Genomic DNA, 13,602 nt, shown 5'->3' with positions numbered 1-13,602 from the left:
GCAAGTGGCCGTGAAGGGATTGACAACCCCTTTATCGCGTTGGTTACAAGGTTCTTATTTGTTTTTGCAGGTACAAGGGATTTTAGTGTAGCCTCGTATTGTATTGATACCTTGGTTCTCAAAAACTGAGGGAAGTACTTAAGCTAGTTTGTTGCATCAGCCTTTCATCTTCAAGGGAAAACCAACGCATGCTCAAGAGGTAGCAAGAAAGATTTCTGGCGCCGTTGCCGGGGAGGTCTACACACAGGTCAAGACATACCAAGTACCCATCACAAACTCGTATCCCTCACATTACATTAATCTCCATTTGCCTCTCGTTTTCCTCTCCCCCACTTCACCTTTGCCGTTTTATTCGCCCTCTTTTCCCCATTCTTTTGCTTGCTTCTTGTGTCGTCGTTCGTCATCATGGCTATTCCTCCCTTCCTTCGTCTCCCGATTTTGCAGTCCTCCACTTCAAACAAAGACAAGGAGAAAACATAAAAGATGCTTGGTATAGAATGATAGAATCCTATCGTAGTTGTACTATAGAGGTAGATTTCAAGATTTTACTTCTCAATTTTTATGTTGGGCTAACCATATCCCATAGACAACTCCTTGATTTTGCTGCCAAAGGGAATATTAGAAATTGATCCTAGTATTGCTTATGAAATTATAGAGGGCGTAGTAGGAGTACTTCCCCCACAAAAGGGACAAACCCATACTCAAGAAGGAACCCAAATTTTAAAGAAATTATGTGAATTGCAAAAAATCTATTGAACCTTCTTTGAAATGTTCGTGGGAATCTCAACCGCATGAATACATTGATTACACTTTGCAATAAGCAGTTGGATGCTCTAGATCTAAAGATCTCCGAGCATGAAGTAAAACGCAAGGAACCTCCCGGATCCGAGCATAAATCCATTAAAAGTATAAATACCAAAGATGGCAATACTTAAATCTATTCTCGCATTTATGCCTAGCTAGGGGCGTTAAACGTTATCGCTTGTTGGGAGGCAACCCAATTTTATTTTTTTCTTTAATTTTTGTTCCTGTTTATAAATAAATAATTCATCCAGCCTCTGGTTAGATGTGGTTTTATGTTTTAGTGTATGTGCCAACTAAAACCTATATGATCATCTTGGGTGATAGTTAGATTGATCTTGCTGAAAAACATAAACTTTTGCACGCACGAGAATAATTTTCGTAAATAACAGAATTGTGATTTTCAGTTAATTCTTTTTGGATAAGATTAATAGAAAAATTATATAGGATTTCCTATTTTTGTAGAAATTTTGCGATTCCATAATTATTCGAAAGTTGCATATTACTACAGACTGTTCTGTTTTTGACAGATTCTGTTTTTCGTGTGTTGTTTGCTTATTTTGATGAATCTATGGCTAGTATCGGGGGGGGGGGTGAACCATAGAGAAGTTGGAATACATTAGGTTTAACACCAATATAAATAAATAATGAGTTCATTACAGTACCTTAAAGTGGTGGTTTGTTTTATTTTGCTAACGGAGCTCATGAGATTTTCTGTTAAGTTTTGTGTTGTGAAGTTTTCAAGTTTTTGGGTAAAGATTTGATGGATTATGGAATAAGGAGTGGCAACAGCCTAAGCTTGGGGATGCCCAAGGCACACCAAGGTAAAATTCAAGGACAACAAAAAGGCTAAGCTCGGGGATGCCCCAGAAGGCATCCCCTCTTTCATCTTCGTCCATCGGTAACTTTATTTGATGCTATATTTTTATTCACCACATGATATGTGTTTTTCTTGGAGCGTCCTGTATGATTTGAGTCTTTGACTTTAGTTTAACACAATCATCCTTGCTGTACACACCTTTTGGGAGAGACACACATGAATCGTAATTTACTAGAATACTCTATGTGCTTCAGTTATATATTTTGAGCTAGATAATTTTGCTCTAGTGCTTCACTTATATCTTTTTAGACCATGGTGGTGGTTTTATTTTGTATAAGTTATTGATCTCTCATGCTTCACTTATATTATTTTGAGAGTCCTTTAGAACAGCATGGTATTTGCTTTCGTTATAAAATTAATTCTAATATGATGAGCATCCAAGATAGGTATAATAAAACTTTCATATAGAGTGCATTAAACACTATGATACATTTGATACTTGATAATTGTTTTGAGATATAAAGGTGGTAATGTTAGAGTCATGCTAGTTGGGTAATTATGAAATTGAGAAATACTTGTGTTAAAGTTGGCAAGTCCCGTAGCATGCATGTATGGTGAACGTTGTGTGACAAATTTGAAGCATGGGGTGTTCTTTGATTGCCTTCCTTATAAGTGGAGGTCGGGATCGCGCGATGGTTAACTCCTACAAACCCTTCCCCTAGGAGCATGCGTAGTAGTACTTTGCTTCGAGGGCTAATAAACTTTTGCAATAAGTATATGAGTTCTTTATGACTAATGTGAGTCCATGGATTATATGCACTCTTACCCTTCGGCAATTTGCTAGCCTCTACGGTACCGTGCATTGCACTTTCTCACCTTGAGTGTTGGTGCAAACTTCGCCAGTGCATCCAAACCCCATGATACCATATGCTCTATCACACATAAACCTCCTTATATCTTCCTCAAAACAGCCACCATACCTACCTATGATGGCATTTCCATAGCCATTCCAAGATATATTGCCATGCAACTTTCCACCGTTCCGTTTATTATGACACGCTCCATCATTGTCATATTGCTTTGCATGATCATGTAGTTGACATCGTATTTGTCGCTCTTGATTCATTGGATATCCCGGTACACCACCGGAGGCATTCACATAGAGTCGGATTTTGTCCTAAGTATTGAGTTGTAATTCTTGAGCTGTAAATAAATAGAAGTGTGATGATCTTCATTATTAGAGCATTGTCCCATGTGAGGAAAGGATGATGGAAGCAATGATTCCCCCACAAGTCGGGATGAGTCTCCAGACTTTATTAAAAATAAAAGAGGCCAAAGAAGCCCAAATAAAAAAAAAGAGGCCAAAGAAGCCCAAATATAAAAAAGAGGCCCAAGAAGAAAATGAGAGAAAAAGAGAGAAGGGACAATGTTACTATCCTTTTTCCACACTTGTGCTTCAAAATAGCACCATGATCTTCATGATAGAGAGTCTCCTATATTGTCACTTTCATATACTAGTGGGAACTTTTCATTATAGAATTGGCTCGTATATTCCAATGATGGGCTTCCTCAAAATGCCCGAGGTCTTCATGAGTAGGAAAGTTGGATGCACACCCACTTAGTTTCTTTTTTATGAGCTTTCATACATTTATAGCTCTAGTGCATCCGTTGCATGGCAATCCCTACTCCTCGTATTAACATCAATTGATGGACATCTCCATGGCCCGTTGATTAGCCGCGTCAATGTGAGACTTTCTCCTTTTTTTGTTTTCTCACATAATCCCTATCATCATACTCTACTCCACCCATAGTGCTATGTCCATGGCTTACGCTCATGTATTGCGTGAGGGTTGAAAAGGCTGAAGTGCGTTAAAAAGTATGAACCAATTGCTTGGCCAAAACCGGGGTTGTACATGATGGGAGCATTTTGTGTGCCAAAAATGAAGCATGGCCAAACTATATGATTTTGTAGGGATAAGGTTTCTTTGGCTATGTTATTTTGATAAGACATAAACTGCTTGGTTAGCATGCTTGAAGTATTACTATTTTTATGTCAATATTAAGATTTTATCTTGAATCTTTTGGATCTTAACATTCATACCACAATAAAGAAAATGACATTGAGAATTATGTTAGGTCGCATTCCACATCAAAAATTATGTTTTTATCATTTACCTACTCAAGGACGAGCAGGAATAAAGCTTGGGGATGCTTGATACGTCTCCAACGTATCTATAATTTTTGATTGTACCATGCTATTATATTATCTGTTTTGAATGTCTAATGGGCTAACTATGCACTTTTATATTATTTTTGGGACTAACCTATTAAACGGAGGCCCAGCCCAAATTGCTGGTTTTTCGCCTATTTCACTGTTTTGCAAAAAAGGAATATCAAATGGAGTCCAAACGGAATGAAACCTTTGGGAGAGTCGTTTTTGGAACAAACGCAATCCAAGAGACTTGGAGTGGACGCCAAGGAAGCAACAAGGCGGCCACGAGGTAGGGACGCATGCCCGCCACCCTCGTGGGCCCCTCGTGGCTCCCCTGACCGACTTCTTTTGCCTATATATACTCATATACCCTGAAAATATACAGGAGCACCACGAAACCATCTTTCCACCGCCGCAACCTTTTGTCCCCGTGAGATCCCATCTTGGCGCCTTTTCCGGTGCTCTGCCGGAGAGGGAATGGATCACGGAGGGCTTCTACATCAACACCATAGCCTCTCCGATGAAGTGTGAGTAGTTTACCTCAGACCTTCGGGTCCATAGTTATTAGCTAGATGCCTTATTCTCTCTCTTTGGATATTAATACAAAGTTCTCCTCGATCTTATTGGAGATCCATTCGATGTAATTCTTTTTGTGGTGTGTTTGTCGAGATCCGATGAATTGTGGGTTTATGATAAAGATTATCTTTGAACAATATTTGATTCTCCTCTGAGTTCTTTTATGTATGATTTGTTATCTTTGCATGTCTCTTCGAACTATCAGTTTGGGTTGGCCTACTAGATTGATCTTTCTTGCAATGGGAGAAGTGTTTAGCTTTGGGTTCACTCTTGAGGTGTCCTTTCCCAGTGACAGCAGGGGCAGCAAGGCACGTATTGTATTCTTGCCATCGAGGATAAAAAGATGGGTTTTATATCATATTGCTTGAGTTTATCCATCTACATCATGTCATCTTGCCTAATGTGTTACTCTGTTCTTATGAACTTAATACTCTACATTCATGCTGGATAGCGGTCGATGTGTGGAGTAATAGTAGTAGATGCAGAATCGTTTCGATCCACTTGTCGTGGACGAGATACCTATATACATGATGATGCCTAGATATTCTCATAACTATGCACTTTTCTATCAATTGCTCGATAGTAATTTGGTCACCCACCGTAATACTTATGCTATCTTGTGAGAAGCCACTAGTGAAACCTATGGCCCCCGGGTCTATTTTCCATCATATAAGTTTCTGATCTATTTTATTTTGCAATATTTACTTTCCAATCTATATCATAAAAATACCAAAAATATTTATCTTATTATCTCTATCACATCTCACTTTTGCAAGTGGTCGTGAAGGGATTGACAACCCCTTTATCGCTTTGGTTGCAAGGTTCTTATTTGTTTGTGTAGGTACGAGGGATTTGAGTGTAGCCTCCTACTGGATTGATACGTTGGTTCTCAAAAACTGAGGGAAATACTTACACTACTTTGCTGCATCACCCTTTCCTCTTCAAGGGAAAACAATGCATGCTCAAGAGGTAGCAAGGCAAAAGCTCACTGCCATTGCAGAGACGGCCCGAGGATGACTCGAGGGGACCGGAGTCGTTGGTGAGCTCGCGGTGGCTGAAGCAGAGGAAGAAGAGTCGAGGCAGTATCGCGGGGCCATCCTGGCTCGCGTTTGTGGTTGGCGATGACGAGGCGGACGACGGGGGTCGTCCTGGCGAGCTCCTAGGTGGTGGGAAGCACGCTGGCCGTGCAGGAGGCATTGTCCATGGCGGCGATGGCGGTGGATGTTGTGGATCTGGGGAGAACAGAGAGCATGGGTGGTGGGTGCACGAGAGGAGCAAGGGGGGCGAGCGAGCAGATCTGTGGAGGTAGCTAGGATTCCAATGAAGAGGGGCGGCCTTATCCCCTCACCGACGATGTGGTAGTGTGGGGGGCGAGTGGGTTCGACGGTGACCGCGGGCGCGGGTCGGTCGAACACGAGAAGGGGGCCACCGGGAAGGAGGAGTGGGCCGTTTGGCTCGGGTGGGCTAGGCCCAGGGGAAAAAATAGTGGGGGTGGGCCTTTTCTTTCTTTTAGTATAGCCTTTACTTTTTTCAATTTAGTGCCTCTGTTTTATTTTATTTTAGGGTACTAAGCCACTTTATAAAAAGTTGGTCCACCACAAATATTAACAAACAATTATTTGCAACAAGTCGAAAATTTTAGTTCACATGTTTGGCAAATTTGAATTTTGACTTTAAATTATGAGTTTGAATAAGAACAGTGATTTGGATCAAGCGAGGATTAGCAACAGTGATGTGATGACGTGGCACCATTAGCAGGGGTTTACTATAGCTTAATTATCCGAGCGTCACAGAGTTTTGCGTGAATGGGAACATTATCTTCGCCCTCATGAATTTATCATTCATACCGATCATGAAACGATAAAGTACTTAAAAGGACAAACTAAGTTGAACAAGCATCATGCCAAATGGAGTGAATTTATAGTCTTTTCCTTATGTCATCAAGTACATCAAGGGTAAGGAAAATGTAGTGGCGGATTCCCTTTCCAGCATATGCACGATTGTCACTAAACTTGAATTGAATGTCTTTGGATTTGAGCACATAAAAGACTTGTATGCAAATGATCCTACCTTTTCTATTCCTTATGCTAAGTGTTTGATGCGTACATCTTGTGAACGATATTACATACAGGATGATTATCTTATGAGAGCTAACAAACTGTGCATTCCTGAGTCTTCTCTTCGTTTGCTCCTTTTGCAAGAGGCTCATGGAGGCGGACTCATGGGACACTTTGGACGCAACAAGACATTCTCCACACTCTCCAAGAACTACTCTTGGCCCAAGATGTTCCACGACGTCTCATGCTTCACCAACCGATGCTCTACATGTTGCGAAGCTAAGTCAAAAGCTCCATCCCATGGTCTTTACATGCCTCTTCGTATTCCTTATAAACCTTGGGAAGACATTAGTATGGACTTTGTACTTGATTTTCCTAGAACTCAAAATGGAAAGGATTCCGTGTTTGTTGTTGTGGACCAATTCTCTAAAATGGCTCATTTTATCCCATGCAACAAGATAGATGACGCTTCACATATTGTGGATATCTTTTGTAGGGAAATCTTGCGCCTACATGGAGTGCCCAAGACGATCGTCTCGGACCGCGACGTCAAGTTCTTGAGTTACTTTTGGAAGACTCTATGCAGCAAGCTCAGAATCAAGCTCTTGTTCTCTTTGGCATACCATCCATAAACCGACGGCCAAACGTAGGTGACGAACCGTACACTATCCACTCTACTTTGTGTGTTGACCAAGACGAACATCAAGGAGTGGGAGGAGTTCCTACCCATCGCCATGTATGCCTACAACCGTGCAATTCATTCAACTACCGGCAAGTCCCATTTCCAGGTCATCTACGGTTTCAACCCGTTGTCCCCATTGGACATTCCACCTCTTCCACTACAAGAACGTACCAAGATGGATGCGAGGGCATGAGCAAGCTACCTCAAGAAGATGCATGAAGATACAAGGCTCATCATCGAGTGCCAAGTACAATGACTCTTGACCAAGCTCAACATCGACAAGCAACCCATGATATTTAGCATTGGAGATCTCTTGTGGCTACACCTTCGCAAGGAGCGCTTCCCCAATGAACACAAGTCCAAACTTCTACCATGAGCTGATGGACCCTTCAAGATGCTTGAATGCTACAACAACAATGCCTACAAGATCGACATGCCACGCGACAAGTACTCCATGAGCGACATCTTCAACTTCAATGATCTCTCCCCGTACCATGGTGATGAGGATTTCGATCCAAGGTCGGATCTTTCCCAAGGGAGGGGAGATGATGCGGAGCATCCTACAGTCATCCCCTTGGACCTACCATCGTCTCACCAAGTGCCAAGAGGACCCATGACACGAGCACGAGCTAGAGCTCTCGAGATCGAGGTGACTTCTTTCATTAGTGATATCTCATTCGATCCTCTCGAGACATGGATACTACCTAAGTCCAGAATGTTGTGCATGATTACGTACCAAGAGGACCCTCCCGAGGATGCACGTGAAGATGGTCAGCTCCCAAGTCCACGGATGAAGAGAACCAACGGAAGAAGCCGAGGATGGTTTCCAGGACCCGGACATCCGGCCCCTGGAGCATCTACTATAGCCGTAGCCCGGCCGAAGCTATAGGCCTCGGACATCCGGCCTAGGACCCAAACATTCGGTGCACAGCAAGTTGCCGGACATCCGGCTCAACCCACGAAAATCCGACGCCCCATCACAGAAGTTGGACCCCTTCCAGCCCGGACATCCGGCCAAAAACCCAGAAATCGGCCCTTCATGTTGCCCCAGACGTCCGGCCAGCGCCGGACATCCGGACCAGTCCCGACCGATGAGATCCAAGACGGTGCCAGGCCAGCCCGGACATCCGTCCCGACAACCCTGACATCCGGCACCTCACAAGCGCCCAGACATCTGGCCCGACGCCCGGACATCCGGCGTCACCTGTCTGTGCACAGTATATGGCCGAGCCCATGTACCCCGCTTTGCCCCCTAGACTATATAAACTACTCTTCCACCCTCTTTCTATGGTTAGCATTGTGATAGCTCATACTTTGAGGTAGAGCTTTGCTCATCCATCCGGATCTACTCCATCGCGAGGGACCGACACCTCTTCGGAGAAGATCCACTTGGATTCAAGACCTCTTCTTGGAGAAGACCATCTTCAACACCTTCTCACAGAGAAGAAACAGTTACCCTATGTATCGTCCCTTGTTGGATTCAGATCTTGTACCATTTTGTGTTTTGAGGATATAGCATATGTTTGACTATCTTCTTGTTGGTTGAGTGTTTTCTCTTGTGTTTCCCCTTCTTTTCCCCTCGTGTTCTTCGCATTCTTGGCATGATTCCTTCAAAACGTGAAATATCGGGCGTCTAGGGTTCTACCCTACATCACCGGCCATGAGGGTTTATATAGTAGGTTGATAAGCATTGGGATTTTGGGGGATTTCACCGAGTCAAGTGGGAAGCTTGAGCAGGAACCCGTGTGCTTGCGATTGAACGGGCTCAGCACCCTTTGGCCAAAAGAACGCCCCCGCGTGCTGCTCAAGCTTGCGCTCGAACCGTCTGCGGCAGCGGGTTGACAAGACGTGCGAGAAAAGGACAAAAGGACACGTACACATATGTTTAATAAAAAAACTTTTGCGATTTAATTAACTACTATAGGCCTGTCCTGGTTTACAAGTAGGATTTAATTAATAAAATACGAATGCATGCCGCCAAAGATTATATCGTCGGATTAGTATTTGAACATAGTTTCCAATTATATAATTTTTATATGCATTATCATTTTGTTGGTTAAATTTGAGGTTATAGCAGCAAGTGTTTGCCGACAACACACACGGAACCGGCCTCTGCTCGTGTCCCTCGGCAAGCTCTGCTTGCCATTAGGCGCTGCAGCATGTTGTGCTCGTAGTTAGGCGCCGCGGCGCAATCGGGTTGTGGACAACTTTTCCTTCCGTGTTCAACTGCTATATGTGTATATATGGTTGCTCGCCGATGAGGTGACCGTGGAGCGCTCTGCTCGCGTCCCTCCGCGTGTGCTCTGCCAGCAGTTGGGCCTCCGCACGATCACGTTGAGGCCCCATATGCATGCGGTTGCGCCGCGCGCATTGCCACACGATGCAGTTACGTGCTACATGATGGAGTTACGCGCTGTGAATTAGAACTGCCATCAGGGCATGTCGATCGATTTTCCAGGCCGTCCGGCTTCCCCTTTAATTCCTGTGGCCATTATAACCTTAGTCTCTTCAACCTTTAATTCCCACAACACAACAAGCACACCCACGATGACACATAGAGAGAGGATGTCTAGCGGCGCTCTATAGTGACCCGACCTCAGACGGTCAAGTCTCTGTGCTTAAGTGTCATCCCTGGATCGGTATGCTGACACACACAGTACTCAAGGATTTATAACAGAGGTAAATCACATGTATAAAGTAACGTAAATACTATTACGTCAATCCATATAGCGGAAGTAACAACAAGGTTGTGGATTCCCATCAACACCAATGGCAAGGTTGAGTGTAGAAATTGTAACCTTAACATAGCACTTACTCTTCGTGAGAAATCCTGCAACATGAGATGTGGCAGCCATGTAGGTCAGTACATTGAATGTACTAGCAAATTCACACCATAGGATAATAATGAATAATAGCTATCACTACATGCATATTTGGCGGGTGGAAGATCAAGGTTTAATTTTGCATAAAGCCAATTTTTCCCTACAACAAAGAAATATATTTTATTTAACTAAAAAGTTTGTTGAAAACATTGAGAAGGTTCCTCCAACTCAGTCCCATATTAATAATCATCAACCCAACAAATTATTTAAGTAACATGATGAGATCAACATGATAATCCAAGAACCAGATACTCAAGATGTCCATAACCAGGGACACGGCTAACCATGATTAGTTTGTACACTCTGTAGAGGTTTGTGCACTTTTCCCACAAGACACGATCGCCTCCGTTGGATTTCTCGCACTACAAGGTGTTTGAAAAATGGATGACCGAGACACAGTCTTTCAGAAGCATTAACTCTTTACTCTGGGTAGACAGTACCACCTACACCCCCTACATCTGCTAGTCTACCTCTTCAAGAGCTCAGACAACATACTCAACTATGCCAGAGCCCATAATGGCTTGTGGCTGCACACGGAAGTTTCTAGCATTAACAATCTTATGATCCCTTTGAGCCTGCGTGGCATTCCATAGGGGGATCACACGGGTCCTCCGGGAACCCCTTGGGCAAGCACTGGGTTCTCGAGGTGCCCGGGCAAACCACTGGGTGCTCTAGGGTGCCCCTACCATTCCCCCAGATGTGTATTAAATTAGCCACCTTAAGTTAACCATTAATAATAACTCTCACATCTATCATAAATCACTCACACCAAACCACGTCTACGGGCATAGCATAGCAGTATAAACATAACTTAGAAGTTACTCCCAAAGGTTTGATAATAAACATGGCAAAAGATTCTACCTCATCATCTACTTCCCAATACCCACATGTTATCAATTCCTAACCATGCAATGTTTGAGGGTGAAACTAATGAATAAAAACTAGGTACGAAAGGGATATGATCAAAGTGTGAAATTCCATGTACTGTTGATGAAGAACCTTCGCACTCAACTCCTGATAGTTCTATTCATCACACTCCGTTCAATCTATCGTAAGCAAGCAATAGTAACCAAACATAAGCAATGACTCAAAAGATCGGAAAGAACGAAGAAAACAATTCGAGAAAATTTCAAAACCAAGCAAAAAAACTCTTGCACCAGAAAAAAAATTCTAACAGTACCAAAATTAAGTGAATTTGGCATTATCAGAAAGTTTAGGTCAAGAGCTTCGATTTAAAAAAAGAATCAACTAAAACGGAGTTACTAAACTCAAGAAATAGACGAAACAAGATCGAATACTAATCTGAACTAAACTCAAATTTTAAATTCTCAAAATCATGTTTGAGTTGGTTTACTGGATAGAGGGGATCGTTACGAAGATTTAGGCGTTGGTTTCGTCGAAAACGAAGGTACGGATAAAAAAATATGATCAAAAGAAATTTGAGTATGAATCTGAACAAATTTTGAAATTTGAAAATTTCAAAAAGTTATTGGGATAGGTTCACTAGATAGGTAGAATCTAGACGATAATGTAGGCGCTGGTTTCATCTAATTTGGATGAACGAGTAAAAAGTTATGGCTATTTGAAAAATCAGGGCCAAGATGTTTTACGGAAGAAAAAGGGCTATGGATAAAAGAATTCTAGTCCTAAAATGTAAATATAGGGACTAATTTATAAATCTAATTATTCTATCGTACAAGTCTAGAAATAATAAACTACGGGAGTATCTATAAAAAAATACGAAGAAAGATACCTTTAGATAGAGAAAAGACGACTTCGAAGAGAGGAAGGGACTTCCAGAAATTCCGCCGGAGAGGAGAAATATATTTTTCATCTAGTCAAGCCAAAATATTGATTTAACCCGCGGTGGATGATTTTTGGAGGCTCTAAGGATCTATATTTATAGGTGGAAAATAGGCTTAGGGGTCAAAGGCTAAGCAATGTGGGACTAAATGTAGACGAAGTATAGAAGAGAGAGAAAATGTGCCACGTACGGGCCTAAAGGCCTTCAGCCGGCGCGCGTACACTGCGCGCTGCAGTTTTCTTTCTTTTTCTTTGGAGCAATTGAAAAGAGGAAAAAAAACTATGAAGAAAGAAAATGTGAGGGAGGAATATGGCCGGTTGGGCCTGGCCCATATAGGAGAAAAAAATGATGGGGCGCCCGCTGCTACTATGATGCGCACGTGGGCAGCAGTTAGTGATGGGTCGCATGTCCAGCTTTGTTTTCTAGATCAAAACGAAGAAGATAAACAGAATAAGAAAAATATTATATATTTTTCCATAAGCATATTATATATCAACATTTTCAGAAAAAGATTTTCTACAAAGTGAATATTTTTCTAGCATCAAATAAAAATCATTTTAAAAATACCAAAATGATTTCAAATTTATTTCTCTCCAATTTTCTACCATAGGGAATCATTTTACCCTAATTTCCATATATTTTAATTTGGGAGAAAAATAATTTAAATAAAACCCAAATAACTCCCAATTGAAAATATTTTCAAAGGGACTCTAAATTGGATTCTTTTAAACTCCCAACTAATATTTCATATGTTTTGAAGAAGACATTTTATCTTCTCTCATGAAAATCATTGAGTTGCATAATGTTTCTGAATGTAAAATATTTCCAAATGAAATTCAAATCTGTTCAAAAACCCTTTTCATTTTTAAATGGAAGAAGTCATGTCATCTTCTCTCTAGGCTTTTGTATTTGAAAAGAATTTGAATTCATGGAGTTCATAAAAGCAAGATGAAAGTTTTGGAAATTCCTTTTATTCCCTCTCATTTAACTTTCAAAATTTTCAAGTTTCACTCAATTTCACACAGCACATCACACAAGCAATCAAAACTATCTATTTAATATAACATTCCAAAATTTATAATTTTGGGATGTTACAAACCTACCACCCTTAAAATGAATATCATCCTCGAGATTCGGAGAGGCTAGAAAGAAATAGGTTAGGGTCGCGGTCTTCCCAAAATCCATCGATCGTCACAGGGGGTCTGGGGTGCTACCACCCTTAGAAGCATTGCTACGGTTCCTTCAAAACTCATATACCCCATCCATATTGTCGATATTCTTAGATCTTCAGGGTAATTCCTTCTCTGGGCTCTTCCGGTGGTGGCATAACCTTTTCCTCAATTTATGTATCCATTTCATCTTGGTAATTTTATTCCATGACTGGGTCTTCTTAGCTGACGGGTCTGGCGCCAATACTAAACAACTATCGTTATCTTATGGTGGTCAACAATTTATGGTTTCTCTTGCAGGAAAAGGGTCTGGGCTTCATTCTCACTGTATATCCTACAATTGGCAATAGCTGCCTTGTACAAGGGGAATAATTGTCATACCATTCTAAGGTTCAACAAGGTTTTCATGATCGTCTCTCTACTATGGGTAAGTCACTTAGATTTCCCATCCCGTACAGCAAGGCGAATAATAAGAGTAAGTCGGTATGGTGATCAATCCATCCCGCACCCAAATCATTACCTTGTATATCGTTTAGCGAATCTCACATTCTAACACTTGGTCATCGTCACAAGCATTGCAGAATTTCTCTTGTCGACGA

This window comes from Triticum aestivum, chromosome 4B (genome assembly GCF_018294505.1).
Source record: "Triticum aestivum cultivar Chinese Spring chromosome 4B, IWGSC CS RefSeq v2.1, whole genome shotgun sequence".
Taxonomy (NCBI): domain Eukaryota; kingdom Viridiplantae; phylum Streptophyta; class Magnoliopsida; order Poales; family Poaceae; genus Triticum; species Triticum aestivum.
Note: the sequence above shows the minus strand (reverse complement) of the source record.